At 37.3% G+C, this 16,373-nt stretch overlaps 1 non-coding gene across 1 annotated transcript; it reads left to right on the top strand.

Moving 5' to 3' along the window:
- Positions 1 to 11,781: 11,781 nt before the first annotated feature.
- On the top strand, positions 11,782 to 11,888 carry LOC129401254 (U6 spliceosomal RNA). The gene has a single exon (XR_008628186.1). It is a non-coding gene; the product is annotated as a U6 spliceosomal RNA (small nuclear RNA).
- Positions 11,889 to 16,373: the final 4,485 nt, after the last annotated feature.

Raw genomic sequence — 16,373 nt, 5'->3', positions numbered from 1 at the left:
TATAGATTAAAGATTGGAAATTACAGGTGTTTGGGTGTGAAAAGTGGGGCGTTGACACCTATGGAATCTAGAGAAATAACTGACTGTCAATACTGGAAAATGGAATTTGTCTACAGAATCTAGACAAATAATAGTTTCTGCTTATACTAATCTTCCCCACGAAACCGTTGATCTAACCTTTGCCTCCTACTTACCACCTGCCCTCATCTTACATGTACTACACTGTGTTTGCCCTTATATGGTCATTGCTAATCTTGAATAAAATTGTCTACTGTGCCATCAGCCTGTATCCATATCTACTGACCATCAGTAAGACTGTCGAAATCAGCTCAGGTGTACCCAGGTCACCACATACTGCCAGATAGTGTCACAACATTATCTGGACACTTATTAGAAAAGAAAATTCTTGGGTTTCATCCAGACCTACTGAATCAGAATCTAGGAGCAGAGGTTGGTGCCAGCATTTAAAAGAAAATTGAATTACTGTGAAGTACATAGTTACAAAGTTGTTCATGGTTGGGCGTAGTTATACAAGGCTCTGATACCATACATCAACCAGTGTGCATTTCTCACCACCAGTGTCCCCAGTTTCCATCCTGCCACTCTCTTCCCAGCCTTCCTCTATGGCAGGCACTTTCTTCTTTCTCTCTTCCTCATCTGGGCATTATGGTTTGCAACAAAGATTCTGAGAGGTCATCATGTTTGCTCCTTTATCTACTTTTAGCATCCAGTACTTATTCAGAGTGATCATTTCCAACTATCATTGTCATAGTGGCCCCTTATCTCTCCCAACTGTCTTCCCAACTGTCTTCCCCAGCACTCAACACCATTCATGGTTGGAAGCCTCCTGTTTCTGGCCCCTGTTTCTACCGTCCTTTGGTATTTGTCTCATACTATGTTGTTGTTATTATTATATCCTACAAATGAGTGCAATCGTTCAATGCCTGTCCTTCTTTTTACTTAGCATGATGTTCTCCATGTCCATCCATTTTTTTATTTATTTTATTGTATCACCATGTGGAAAGTTACAAAGTTCTTAGGCTTATGTCTCAGTTATACAACGCTCAAACACCCTTACTTTCACCAGTGCCCATATTACACCACCCCCCCAAAAAAAAACAGTATACCTCCCACCCCCCACCCCACATCCCCCCACCCCCACCTGCATAACTGATAAATTTCACTTCATTTTCTCTTTACCTTTATTACATTCCATATTTCAACACAAAACTCACTATTGTTGTTGGAGTTTCAACATAGAACTCACTATTCTTGTTGGAGTTTATCCCCCAAACATACGGCCCTATTGACAAGGAAACATTTGATAATTATTTTCCACTGATGAGAATGAAGAGATATAAAGTCTCTTTAGGATTTATGTATTTTAGTAATTAAGTCCAGGGAGATTTAAGTTGGAGATTGCATCATTTCCCTTCCTGGGGCAGCATGGAACAAAAGCTTAGTTCACAGTCTGGAGACATGGCTGCAAGCACTTGCTGGGACCAGAAGTAATGTAGCTGGCTCTGGATCTTGGTCGTTCAGCAGCAAAGCGGCTGTGCAAAAGCATGGCCACCCGGGTCAAATCTCGGCAGACCTCGAGCCGGTATCGGCCCCAGCCTGAGACTGCCCAAGCATCCCGCTGTTTCAAGTTCAAAATACATTTTTTTATCCCGAGCCACCAAGTTCATATCTGTTTAAAAGTCCCATAATATGGCGGACGCCACCCCACTTCTTTCCAGAGGGAAGAAAAACCAAGGAAGAAGGATATTTCCCCCCTTAGCCGGCGTGGGGGCAAAAGCTTAGTCACAGTCTGGAGCATGTCCATCCATTTATAAGCAAATTTCACAATTTCATTTTCCCTTGTGACTTCGTAGTATTCCAAGTGTAGATGTGCCATAGTTTTGTTAACCAGTTGCCTGTTCTTGGGCCCATGGGTGTCTCCAGATTCTGGCTACTATGAATAGTGCTGCAACAAACAAAGAACTGCAGATGGCACCTCTGCTGTATATTTTTGAGCCCCAGGTATACTCCCGGAAGTGCTATTGCTGAGTTATATGGAAGTTTTATTTCTAGTGTTTGGAGAAATACCCATATTGTTTTACAGAAAGACTGGACCAGTCAGCATTCCCACCAACAATGAATGAGTCCCTTTCTCCCTGCATCCCCACCAGCACTGGTTGTTCTTGTTTGTTTTGAAGTGTGCCGGTCTCTGTGGTGCAAGATGATATCTCATAGTTGTTTTGATTTGCATCTCCCAATGATTAGTGATATAGAGCATTTTATATGAGCCTGTTGGCCATTTGAATTTCTTCTTTAAAGGAGTTTCTGTTGTTTTTTTCTGCATTTTTGATGGGTTGGGTGTTATTTTTTTTTCTTGTAAAGTTCTATCAGTGCCTTATATGTCTTGAATATTAACCCCTTATCTGATTATTGGATAAATCATTTTTCTCATTCCAAGTGCTGTCTTTGTATCTTGGTCACAATTTCTTTTGCCATGCAGAAGTGTTTTTAGTTTAATGTAGTCCCATTTGTTTATCTTCCACTTACTTGGTCAGTGGTATATCATCTCAGAAAATGCCTTTAGTTTCAAAGTCAAGGAGTATTCTACCTATGTTTTTCTCCATGTTACTAATGGATTCAGGTCTGATATTGAGTTCTTCAATCCATCTTGATCCAGCTTTTGTGCCTGGCTTTAGAGAGAAGTCTGAGTTGATTTTTTTTTGCATGTAATTGTCCAATTTTCCCAACACCACTTGTTGAAGAGTGAACCCTTGCTCCACTTCACATTTATTGCTCCTTTATCAAATATTAAACAATCATATAATTAAGTCTGTATCAGGATATTCAACTCTATCCTGATTTGTGGGTCTGTCTTTATTTCAATACCATGCTGCTTTAGTTACATTGCTTTGTAGTACATATTTTTTAGCTTACTTATTTTTTTTAATTGAATCATGGTGAGATACATTTACAAAGCTGCTCATGATCATTTCAGTTATAAAATGTTCCAACATTTATCCCTCCACCAAGGTCTATTTCCCACTACCAATGTACCAAATATCCCTCTCACCACCCCCACCCCTTCCCCACCATGCCTCTATGCCATTTATCTTTGTTTCTTTCTGTCTTTCTGTCTCTTTGTCTCTGTCTCTCTCTCTTCCTCTCTGTCTTCTTTTGGGCATTATGGTTTGGAATACAGATGCTGGGAGGCCATCATGTTTAGTCCTTTACCCATTTTCAGCACACATCTCCCATTCATAGTGGTCACTTCCAAGTGTCATTGTCATAGTGGTCCCTGCTCTACCCTAAATTCCCTCTCCCCCAGCACTTAAGGCAGGATTTTAACCCAGAACCAATCCTCCTGGTCCCTGTTTCTACTGTCCATGAGTATTTGTCTCATACTATGTTGTTGTTTTTTCCATATCCCACACATGACTGCATTTATTCTGTCTGTCCCTCTCTTTCTGACTCATTTCATTCAGCATGATATTAATGGGAAAATTATTTACCCAATACCTGTTAGATAAGTGGTTAATATCCAAGATATATAAGGTACTGTTAGAACTTTACAAGAAAAAATATCATTCAACCCCATAAAAATTGGGGAGAAGAAACAAACAGAAACTTCCTCAAAGAAGAAATTCAAATTGCCAAATGGCTTATAAAAAATGTTCTACATCACTAATCATCAGGGAGATGCAAATCAAAACAGCAATGAGACATCATCTCACTCCACAGAGACTGGCATACATTCAAAAGAACAAAACCAGCCAGTGTTGGTGTGGGGAGAAAGGGACATTCTTTCATCATTGGTGGGAATGCTGAATCGTCCATCCTTTAAGTAAAACAATATGGGAATTCCTTCAAAAACTAGAAATTGAGCTTCCATATGACCCTGCAATACCACTTCTTGGAATATACACCAAGGGTGCAAAAAAAGCACAGTAGAAATGACATCTGTACTTATATGTTCATTGCAGCACTTTTCACAATAGCCTGGATACGGAAACAACTCAAGTGCCCAATTACACATGATTGGTTAAAGAAACTTTGGTACATCAACACAATGGAATACTATGCAGCTGTTAGGAAGAATGAAGTCGCAAAATTCTTTTATTAGTGGATGGACATGGAGAGTATCATGTTGAATGTAGTACAGTTTGAAGTTGGGAAAGCTGATGCCTCCCATCTTCTTTAGCCCAAGGATTGCATTAGCCATTCATAGGGGTTTGTTGTTCCATATAAATTTCAGGACTGTTTATGTATTTTTTAAAAACAATTTTATTGGTATACTTATGGGGACCACATTGCATCTGTATAATGCTTTAGGGGGTACAGCTACTTTAGCAATGTTAACACTCCTGACCAATAAGCAGGGGTGCCTCTCCTTTTCCTCATGTCCTCCTATTTCTTGATGTTTTGTCATTTTCCTTGTACACATCTTTCACCTATTTAGTTAAGCTGATTCTGAGGTATTTAATTTTCTGAGACACAATTGTGAACGAAATTTAAAAAAATCTTCTCTTTCTTCTCTTTCTTCCATTTATTCTCTTTGATTATTTGTATATAGGAAAGCTATGGATTTGGGGGTGTTGATTTTGCAATATGCTACTTTACTATACAAACCTATTGTTTCTAGGAGCTTTTTTGGTAATCTTTAGGATTTTCTTAGTATAGTATAATGTTATCTGCAGATGGTGATAGCTTAACTTATTCCTTGCCTATCCAGGTGCCTTGATAGTTTTTCCTTCCATGATTGCTATGCAAGTACTTCTAGCACTATATTGAATAAAAGTGATGAGAGTGGCCAACCTTGTTTTGTGTTTAATCTTAGAGGGAAGGCTCTTAGTTTTTCTCTATTAAGAAGAATTCTTGCCCTGAGCTTGTAACTTTGATTATATTGAGGAAATTTCCTTCAACTCCAATTTTGTTGAGAGTTCTAATTATGAATAGATGCTGGGTCCTGTCAAGTTCTTTCTCTGTATCTAATGATAAGATCATATGGTTTTTATCTTTTATTTTATTGATATGGTGTATTATGTTTATTGACTTGTTAAATCATTTTTGCAACCCCAGAATGGATCTTGCTTGCTCATGGTTTATGACCTTTTTGATAATTCACTGGATTCTGTTTGCTAATATTTTGTAGAGCATTTTTGCTTCTATACTTATCATGGATATTGGCCTGTAATTCTTTTTTCTTTTATATTTATATTTTATATTAAAAGAGCTCAAAGAAACAATGGAACATACCCCCAAAATATACATCTGTTCGCTTTTTATACCAGGGTGACATCTGACTCATAAAAGCTGTTTTGGGGTTTCATCTGGCAAGTCTGCTGTAAATATTAAGGATACTCTTTTGTAAGTAACTTCCTTATTGGATCTTGCTGCTCTCAGTATTCTGTGTCTATCTATGGTTTTCATCATTCTGATTAGGACGTGTCTTGGAATAATTTTATTTGAATTTCTTTTAGCTGGTAACCTTCAGGCCTCGTGGATTTAGGTGCATGCATGCTGTGCTTTGGCTCCAGAACTTCCCAGAAATGATGGCTTTGGCAGTTCCTTCTTCATCAGTTTTCCTCCTGCCCCCATTGGACCCCATCTCTTGGTTTCTGTGGGGGCTCTTTTCCATCTTATTTTGCTGTCTGGAGATTCTCTGCACCTCATCTTGGAGCTCACTGGTTCTGTGATCAGCAGCTGTTACTCCGTTGCTGAGGTATTCCAGCAAGTTTTTTGTTTCACCTGAGATCTGTCAATTTTGCTTGCATTTTCATTTGTCTCTTTCTTGTTTCTTCTCTCATATCCTCTTGTATTTTATTGGTGGTGCGTTCCATTGTTTCTTTGAGCTCTTTTTGCACCCTCAACAATTCCTGTCTAAGTTCCTTATCAGAGAGCTTATATAGCTCATTCTTACTGATTGAGTCATCTAGGCTAGCATATTCATTCACAATGCCTTGTGAGTTTCTGTGTTGCTTTACCATTGTGACTTTTGCAGTTTGGAATTGTTTATTGTGTGTTGTTGTGTGCTTAGGAACCTACAGTTAAGGTGTCTTTGTATATTTATAATGTGTTATGGAGAGGTGAAGGAATTCTCTTAAGAGCCCCACTACCTCATCTTCCTGGCTTTACTGCCCGGAGACCTTAGTTGGACTGTGAGTACCATGCCTGCTGCCTGGATGTACTCAAGTCCCTTGTCACAAGCTGGTACCAGCAGGTTTTGTCTTTAAAAGGTCTCCAGATGATTCAGTTATGCTAAACATTGAGAAGTTTTCAGCCCCTTTATGCCTGCTGACTGGCACCTGTTGACCACTGGTCTATGGACTAGCAATTAGTAACCATGGTGGTAGGCATTCAGCTGTCTTCCAGTCTTTTAATATTGACTCACCTGTATATGAAGCTGGAAAAGCAGTTGAGGACTCCTACTCTAGACTGGAACACCATTAAGAAACTTTATTTGCCTCTGTAATAAACATCTATTTAGCTCAATACCCAACATCTAATTGATAGTAAACATTTGTTTAAAAATTAATACATAGGGGCTGGAATGATAGTATGGAGGGTGGCGTATTTGCCTTGCATGCGGCCAACCTGAAGTTCAATCCCTAGCATCCCATATGGTTCCCTGAGCACCAACAGGAGTAATTCCTGAGTGCAGAACCAAGAGTAACCCCTAATCATAGCCAGGCATGACCCAAAAAGAAAATAAATAAATCTAAAAAAAAGAAAGAATACATAGGTGAATAAGCAATGATTTTAAATTGAGTGTTAAGGAAATAATATCACATCAGGAAAAAAAATCCTAGAATTGGTAATAAAGTCATAGATTTGCTATGAAATAACCTAAAATGATCTATCTTGATCATACTCTCCCCTCCTCTCTCTCTCCTGATAATTGGGGATTAATGCACTATTTTTAAACCAGTATTTTATCAGTGGTCTAGATAATTAAGTTTTAAGAACATTGTATTTTATTGGGTGAGAGGACATATCCAGTGATATTCAGGGTTTCCTCCTGGTTCTGCACTCAGGGATCACTCCTAGTGGTGCTTGAGGTACCATCTAGTATGCCAGGGATCAAACCCAGACCTGCCATGTGCAATGCAATTGCCCTACCAGCTATACTACTGCTCTGGCTCTGAACCTTGCTTTTGTAAACATTTAGGCCACACCTAATGTAAATGGAAGAAGGAGACTGGGGCCATTCCCCATGAGGCTTAAAATTGAACTAAGGACCTCACAGTAGTGACATGTGTCAAGCACTTGAGCCATATCCAAAAGGGCTTTTTAAATTTTTCTTATGGTATGTGAAAAAGTTGAAAGTTCAGTCGGGACTTTTAGAAGTCTTCCATAATTTGAAAAATGAAATTATGGCATATGCATAATTTTTCTGTATTATATTATAGTAGATAGTTCAAAGAACAATTAAATCTTTAGATAGTGGGTTAGGGAATGTTGTACTGGGGGAAAAGATGGCATAAGGCAGAGAGACAGACATGATATTTTCACACATTTCAATATGCTAACATTTCCCTTAGAATGATGTGAATGTGTTTGTATGTGTGTGTGAGGATTTACAGTAAAAATATTTTGTATAGCAGTTCTAGTACTCATGGTCATTGTTCAAGATGAAATTGATGCATATCATACCATTCCTACCCCAAAGTAAAGTGAAAATTTGAATATTGTATAGAAAACAAACAAAAAAAAACATGTAGAGACTGACAGGGACATACCCTCTAGAGATCTTGTCATCTGAGAAAATGTAGGGAACAGTGATGGAATAATGGAATAATTCCACTACATTGCAACATTAACCAGAAGTTTCTCTCTTGAACAAACTTGGATCTCCACTTAGTTGCAACAAAAAGACATGTCCATCTTCTACCAGTCTGGCCTCAGAAAATGTAGGTTGATTAAATCATGCAAATAAGACAGAGTCACATACCAAAATGCCCACTATACCCAAGATATAATCATAAATCATTTGCCACACTCAGAACAATTAAAATCTTCATGTGAATGAAAAATGATCATAACTCTATAAGAATACTAAGATTGCATAAATGTTAGAATCATCTTAAAACAATTTTCAAGTAGTCATCATGAAAAACAAAAAATGTATTTGGAACAAGTGAAAAAAATCAGCAAAATATTGAATATTTTAAAAAGAGTCCAAATCAAATGTTAGAGTTGAATATTATAAAAACCAAAATTAAAAACTGAATATATGGGCTCAGAGTAAAATTCAAAGACAGTGGAAAGAATTACTAATATGTATGATAGAATTAAAACAAGTTCCCTATGTAGATAACAGAAAATACACTGAAATAAAATAGTCTTTGGCTGAACATAAGATTCAATTGTGTCAGACTTTGAGAAGAAAAAAAATGTGACTGAAAAAGCTATGCAAAAAAATAAAGAGCAAGTTTGCAATATTACATAATATTGAATTCAAGAAATTTATTGGACCCCAATAAAAATCAATTCAAAGAAATGCATATCAAAACACTTACAGTCAAATTTCTAAAAGCTAAAGGCAAAACTTTCTTGCAAGCAGTGAGAAAGAAGTACCATTTTACCTGAAAAGGAAAAACAATTCACATGACATAAATAACCAGGAGGAAACCCATCACAATCTTTAAGACCTTCAAGAACTATAATCCCAAATTCATATTCAGGGAAAACACCCACTAAATATGAAAGAGAAAGTAAGATATTCTTAGATGAAGAAAAATGAAAAGAATGTGTTACCTACAGACCTTATTTTAAAAAAACATGACTATAGGAAGTTCTTGAAACAAAGAAAAAGGTAAGAGGGGGACTATAGGGCATAAAAGGGTATAAAGAACAGTGCAAACAATAAATATGTATGTATCATACACTTTATTTACCCTATTTTCCCTCAAATTTTATTTAGTCACAAAGATTTGCAAAACCATTAATGATAGATTCAGGCATACAGTGTTCCAAGCCCACAACCAGTGTCAGCCGTCCCTCCACCAGTGTCCCCGGGTTCCCTCCAACTCCACTCAGCCTTCTTAATAAACTCAAATTTAAAAATGTATATGTACTGCAAGCATGCTTAAAAAAGTGTTGACTGTTATGGTTTGGAATACTATAAGTTGTGCTATTGCTCTAGCCCCCTTATCCTATTTTTGATGCCAGTGTAGCTTGCAGCTTGCCCTAGGTCCATTTAAGTCTTTCACCAGCACCCTCCTTATGGGGAGTTAGGAACTAAGGGCAACTGAGGCTTAAGTCAAGCAAATATGACAAATGCCCAGGAATAAGTATTATTCAGAGTCAATTAACTCCCAAGTTATAAAAGTGTAGCATTAACTGTCTTCCTGTTCTATACACAAGAACAGTGCTCTACAGTAAACTATACATAAGACACAAAGAAAAGAGAAGAGCAATATTTCACTTACATACACAAAATCCAGAGTCCTCAATAGAATTTGACTTTACAAACCACAGGGTCTGATTTGGGGATGTTAGTGATTACAGATAAGGGAAGGAGAGCACAAAGGAAAGGTTAAAATTAAACACAGAGGATTGGGAGTGCCTGCTGGCATTGGGTGTGCCTCAGGAGCACTGTGATGGGTGTAACTCAATAAACTTAATCTCCCTGCAAGGAGAAGGAGTGGGAGGAGGGGGAAAAGGACAAACTAATGTTATCCAACAGATGCCAATCCTCATACATCTCCAATTACCAAAAGTTAAATGAGCAGAAATTTCATTGGTCTATAAAAATAAAAAGGATTAGTTTAGAGATGATCATGTGGTATGACTTAATTGTAGCTTGGAATTGTCCAAAGGCATAGCCCCTGATACCTACAAATAGTTATTAAACTGATCAGTGTTTTCACTGCTTTCCTTTAAAGAGAGATAATCATAATCAATATGCTTGTATTTAGAAGGAACAGGATTACATTTAGCCTCAGGGGTATCTGTCTTCTACAAGATGTGTACTGTAATTTCACCATTGGAATTTTACTATGCCACCAACGTACAAGTCAATGAGTCCATTGTTCTGTTATATATGTTAAATTATAAGGGTATAATACTTTCATTAGGAAATTCAGTAATAATTCTATTGAATTGAATGCTAGCCATTTTATGCATGCCAATAAGTAAACAGACATAAAAGAAGTCATGGTATTGACAGTAATTATTGATCATCATTATCAAGGAAACATACAAGTGCTTTTGCACACTTTAGCTAGAGAGGAATAAATATAGATAGAATTTAGACTTCATATTACTTAGTCTATGGACTGGAGCAATAGCACAGCAGGTAGGGCGTTTGTTTGCCTTGTACTCAGCTGACCTGGTTCAATTCCTAAGAGATCCCGGCAAGCTACCAAGAGTATCCCGTCTTCACAGCAGAGCATGGCAAGCTGCCCATGGCATACTCGATATGCCAAAAAAAGTAACAAGTTTTACAATGGAGATGTTACTGGTGCCCACTCGAGCAAATCAATGAACAATGGGATAACAGTGCTACAGTGCTACATTACTTAGTCTAATATCCAAAGCTAATAAAAAATTCTATAATACTATACAGGAAGGACTAACGGATCAATATCTCTGAGGAATAAAGGTTTGTGCAAGTACCTTTGGGCAAAGAACATCAATTAGTTGGTATACTGGTTTATTTATTTATTTTTTTTTGCTTTTTGGGCCACACCCGGCAATGCACAGGGGTTACTCCTGGTTCATGCACTCAGGAATTACTCCTGGCGGTGCTCAGGGGACCATATGGGATGCTAGGAATAGAACCCGGGTCGGCCACATGCAAGGCAAATGCCCTACCCGCTGTGCTATTGCTCCAACCCCGTTGGTATACTGGTTTAAAGCTAAAAGAATTAACTGGGTAAAAGATCAATATTGTACAAATATTAACCAGCTGAAGATTCATACCCCCTTGTATGAATTTTTTGAAGCAGAGCCTTGTATCTCTCTATTCCTTATCACCTCAAGCATATAATTGAGAGACATATTATATTAGTATAAGATAGTATATTATTACCTCATCTATATATATATATTTGTATGTTTTACCTAATTTTATTTCTCTCACTGTGTTCTTGGCACTGAATTTTTAGATGACAATTTTAGAATAGCAAGACTGTGGAAGAAAATTGAGAAGTGAGCATAGTCTGGATATATTAAACTTGGAAAGGGATAAGACACTTGGTATAATTTTATTGGATGTCTCCTTTGGGGGAATTGTGAGTGCAGATTTTTCCTTTGGAGAATAGTTAGATAATAGGATTGATTTTAAAAGGGGAAAGGATAAACATATCTTTTAGCCGATAAAAACTTGTCTGACTCATGATGAGACAGAGGTTCATATTTATACAGGAAGCCATGGAGATAAGTTACTTCCTTCCTATTCCTCTAGCAGCTCAATATAAGCTAAACCCAAATAAAAGTCCCAATTAAAAGGCACTGGAAAAGATAAAAAATAATTTACAACAGTGGTAATGTTGAAAGTCCAGATATCTAGTGGTATCAATAATCCAGACAGATAGAATGGAGTAACAAAGATCTGCAATAGAGATCAGATTAAGAATGTTACCTTCTGGGGCCGGAGCGATAGCACAGCGGGTAGGGCGTTTGCCTTGCACGCGGCCGACCTGGGTTCGATCCCCGGCATCCCATATGGTCCCCCAAGCACCACCAGGAGTAATTCCTGAGTGCAAAGCCAGGAGTAACCCCTGAGCAGCGCTGGGTGTGACCCAAAAAGAAAAAAAAAAAAAAAGAATGTTACCTTCTGTGCTTGCTTCAGCAGCACATATACTAAAATTGGAATGATACAGAGAAGATTAGCATGGCCCCTGCTCAAGGATGACACGCAAATTTATGAAGCGTTTCATATTTTTATATGCTAATAGTCAACTAGCCTAGCCTAGCCTAATTTCACAAAAACTGTCAGTGAACACAACAAGCTGCACTTGTTGTTATAAAGAGATCATAGCCTCACGTCTTCAATAGATGTCCTACATAAGCTAGAAGAGCGCCTAAGAGTAAAGCCCATAGCAACATGAAGAAACAGTGAAAATCCCCACTACCAGAGAGAATGAAGAAAAGATCTCAGAAGTTCAACAGGGACTACCCACAAATACAACCTCCTCTCAGATAAAGAATTCAGAGAGGAAATTGTGAAGATGGTTGACGAACTCAAAGAATGTTACCTTCCCAGCAAAGAATATTGTTTAATATAATTTCAATCACACGGCAGAGCCTGACAAGCTACCCGTGGCGTAATGGATATGCCAAAAATAGTAACAATAAGTCTCACAATGAGAGACGTTACTGGTGCCTGCTCGAACAAATCAATGAGCAATGGGATGACAATGATACAGTGACAGTGATAATTTTAATACTGCTTCCATTAACTTTATAGAAAGAATAATGGGGCAGCAACAATAGAGGAAGGGGACAAGCAACTGGAAATGGGTAGAGGAGGGTCTGAGGGTGGCAAAGAAGAACAAAAGTAATTAAACTTTTGGGCTAGGAAAATATTTGGATGTTGTTTCTGGTACCTGAGATTTATTGAAGCAAATAAATTATTTATCATTTTTGAGAAATTTGTGTTGCCAAAGAAACTGTTATCTTATACAAGGATGACTTAGCATATGCAAATAATTAATGTAATAAGCCATTTTAACAAAGCAGAGAAAAAATATGATTCTATCAACCAATGCAGAGAATGCTTTTTAGAAAAATTCAATGTCTCTTCATGATTAACATTTTTTCTTAATTAACAAAATAGGGTTAGAAGTAGCCTTCCTTAAGATATCAACTACTGGGGCTGGAGCGATAGCACAGCGGGTAGGGCGTTTGCCTTGCACGCGGCCGACCCGGGTTCTAATCCCAGCATTCCATGTGGTCCCCTGAGCACCACCAAGGGTAATTCCTGAGTGAAGAGCCAGGAGTAACTCCTGTGCATCGCCGGGTGTGACCCAAAAACAAACAAACAAACAAAAAAAGATATCAACTACTCTTTACAACCCATAGGTAAAATCACAGTCAATAGCTAAAACCTTCCTTCTGAGATCAGGCACAAATCAAGGATGTCTACTTTATCCATTACTATTCAATATAATCCTGGATGTATACATTATAGACACTCAAAAGGTGGAAATATCTTATTGTACTGTACTAAAAAAATCCATGATAAGTAAATTTAAGTCATTCAGGTCAGATGCTTCCGAGTAATAGTGGTAAATCTAGGGAATCCCATTCTCTGAGCAGAAATGTATTACATGCTTGGTTCTTCATCTTACATCCTTGCCAAACCCATGTCTGGTATTAGGTCTCACACTTGTCAGTTTCACTTTGATTTTCAGGTCATTAGTTGATGAACATCTTTGCCTCTCTAATGGACTGCCTCTGGAGGACACATCTCCTATTCTAAACGGAAATTCTTACCCAACCAACTTGGAAGACAGTCTGCAGTCCAAGACTCTTTGATGGGACTCCATTTAAATTAATGATGCTTTGTAAATACATTATCTATGTGTCATAGAGCTGTGCTTTAGTCAGTGAATTGTCAATAGTGAAACAGTTATTCAAGCATATACCAAGGTCTGAAAAAAGTACAAAGCAGATCGTTTGCCTTATTTTCATGTAATACTCTATAATCATTTCAGAGTCTAAAGAGGAATAGTTGGGTATTTCAACTTATTCTTCATCTTTTGTCATGGAAATAATGCTTTGACTCAGAATCATTTGGTTATTCTATAATTCCACGTGGCCACCATTCCCGTTAATGACAGATTCCTTCCCACAATATCTTTGTTCTCTTCCATCCTTCTCCTTAAGAACTTAAGCCCTTTGACCCTCTTCTTCAATATTTTGTCTCTTTCATCCATCTGATTACTTTCATGATCCTGGTGTGACTGTCACCTTAAAAAGAGGAGATCCTTGAACTCTATTGCTCAAACTCACTTACCTCTTCATCAAAACTCTGCATTCGTAAAAAGTTCCTGTGTCTTTACTGTTTTCATTTCTATGATTTAGGCATTGGTATATCTATATTTTTGAGCTTGGGAAAGAAATTGGGAAGGCAGTTTATCTCCTTCCTCAACATGTAGTAAGGTATGATTATGTTAATGGTAAAATTATATTCTAATTTATTGATTATATAACTTTATTAATTTATAATAGTATAATTATGTAAAGAGACTGGCAAGCTCTCCGTGGCATACTCAATATGCCAAATACAGTAACAAATAACAGGTCTCATTTCCCTGACCCTGAAAAGAGCCTCTACTCACTGGGAAAAATGAGTAAGGAGAGGCTGCTAAAATCTCAGGGCTGGGAAGAAAGGAGACGTTACTGGCGCCCGCTTGAGTAATTTGACGAACAATGGGATGACAGTGATACAGTGATAATTATATAAATGTCTATTAGTTTAGAGAGTGATATTGATAGCCAAGTACCAAAAGTCCCTAAACAAAATGATCGGTATGCTTAAACATAGTTTAGATATACAGTTTAGATAAGACCAGCTAGATTGGTTGGACATCTGAGACTCTAAGGTCCTTGTTTCCTTCTGAAGAATCTCCAAAGTTTTGTTGTAGAAACTCAATATATACAAACTAAGCTCACAGAATTAAAAAAAGCAAGAGATACTTACTTTTGGCAATTCTGTTGTCCTTAGTATCAACTAATTTAGCATAATACAGTGGAGAAAAGAGATTTAAACAAATGCGTAGCATCAAATACTCCCAGAGAAATTAAGCAGAGAGGTAAAAGCCAACTCTAAAGAGAATAATTCTTTCTGATATTCCATTGTAGCCTGGACTAATAAATCATTAAAGAGAGGTATAGAAATCATAAATGAGCTTATGGCAATAATTTGAAGGAAAGGATATATACAAAAATAGCTTCCCCTGAAGAAAGAAAATGGAAAGTACTAATTATCTATGTTAAGGGTGAGGGTGAGTGGTCACAAATGTAAATTAATTCAGCTATTGAACAAAATTAAATGTGCTAAGTCACCTTGTTTGAGTTCATGGTGAAAAAAGCCTTAAAGTTAGTAAATAGTAAATTAGCTACTATCACTGCTTTACTAGTCAAATATAATTAATCAATTTTAAATACACTTGTTGGTAATGTTGGCTCTCAAAAATTTAAAAATACCAGATAATTGGAGATTCCCAAATTTATAAATCTTCCCATTTTTCTTCTCTCAGAGTCCACAAGGTAAATTTTTGCATATGGATGACAAAGAGAAATATTTTGTACTTGTGTTGAGTGACATTTATATGGAATTTCATGTCATTCATTTAACACAGCTGGTCCCTAGAGACTATCTTCATCTTTCACCAGCCTGTGATCCTGAAAGCTGCCTACTCTCCTGATTCCACATCCTGCTTCCAGAATGAATCATCCAATGAATCACCCAAGGCACCATCTGATTTCAAAGCATTTTGTGCTTTGCAACTGGCTACAGAACAAAGATACTCTCTAAACATAATATTTTCAAAATAACAATCATCACATATCAAATATTTGTTGGGAAGTATATTTCTCCCCACAGTTTAGCATCTATGAAATATTTGTGTCTTAAAATCTCTGGAAGTCAGGTCATGGTTGCTGCTCTTAAAAACATACTTCAGAATTTGCAACTTGGAAGAAACCCTTGAGACCATAGTAGATCGTTCTTTTAAGAAACGCCGCAGAGGCAGGGTGGGCTGGTGGGGGGTGGGGTGGGGGTGGTGAGAGGGATACTGGGATCATTGGTGGAGGTGAATGGGCACTGGTGGAGGGATGGGTAAACGATCACTGTATGAGTGAAATGCAAACACAAAAGTTCATAAGTTTGTAACTATACATCACAGTGCTTCTCTAATAAAAATTTAAAAAAGATAGTAAACTAAAAAAAATGAAATGCCACATTAACAGTGCTCTTGATGGCACAAGGGACAATATTGTACTAAAAACACAAGTGACTCAAGATAATGAAAAGGAAGATGCTTTAAACATGATTAAAACAACTCTTTTTGCTTTACTACTTTTGCATGAGAATTAGATATAATATCTAACATTTTAAATGAGCCTCTTCAGTAAAATAAATATTCTAAGTGTCATTGTTCAGCTGGCTTTTAGTCTGAATAAAGCATGAAACAATAATACATCTTATATTGGAGGTGCTTTTTGACTGATCACAATAGATTTCAACAATATGATCATCCTATTAATTCTTCATTTATCATTCTGTGATCAGTCAGTCTCATCAGTATCGTTTCCTGGACTGAGTTACCTTTTTTGTGCTTTTACCTCCTTTGCTATGATAACTAATTGTATCTATTAAAAGTTGACCAAATCTGAAAGGTAACTTACTCCATGAAGTTATC

The sequence above is a fragment of the Sorex araneus genome, chromosome 1, assembly GCF_027595985.1.
Source record: "Sorex araneus isolate mSorAra2 chromosome 1, mSorAra2.pri, whole genome shotgun sequence".
Lineage (NCBI taxonomy): Eukaryota > Metazoa > Chordata > Mammalia > Eulipotyphla > Soricidae > Sorex > Sorex araneus.
Note: the sequence above shows the minus strand (reverse complement) of the source record. Positions and strands in the feature narration are given on the sequence as shown.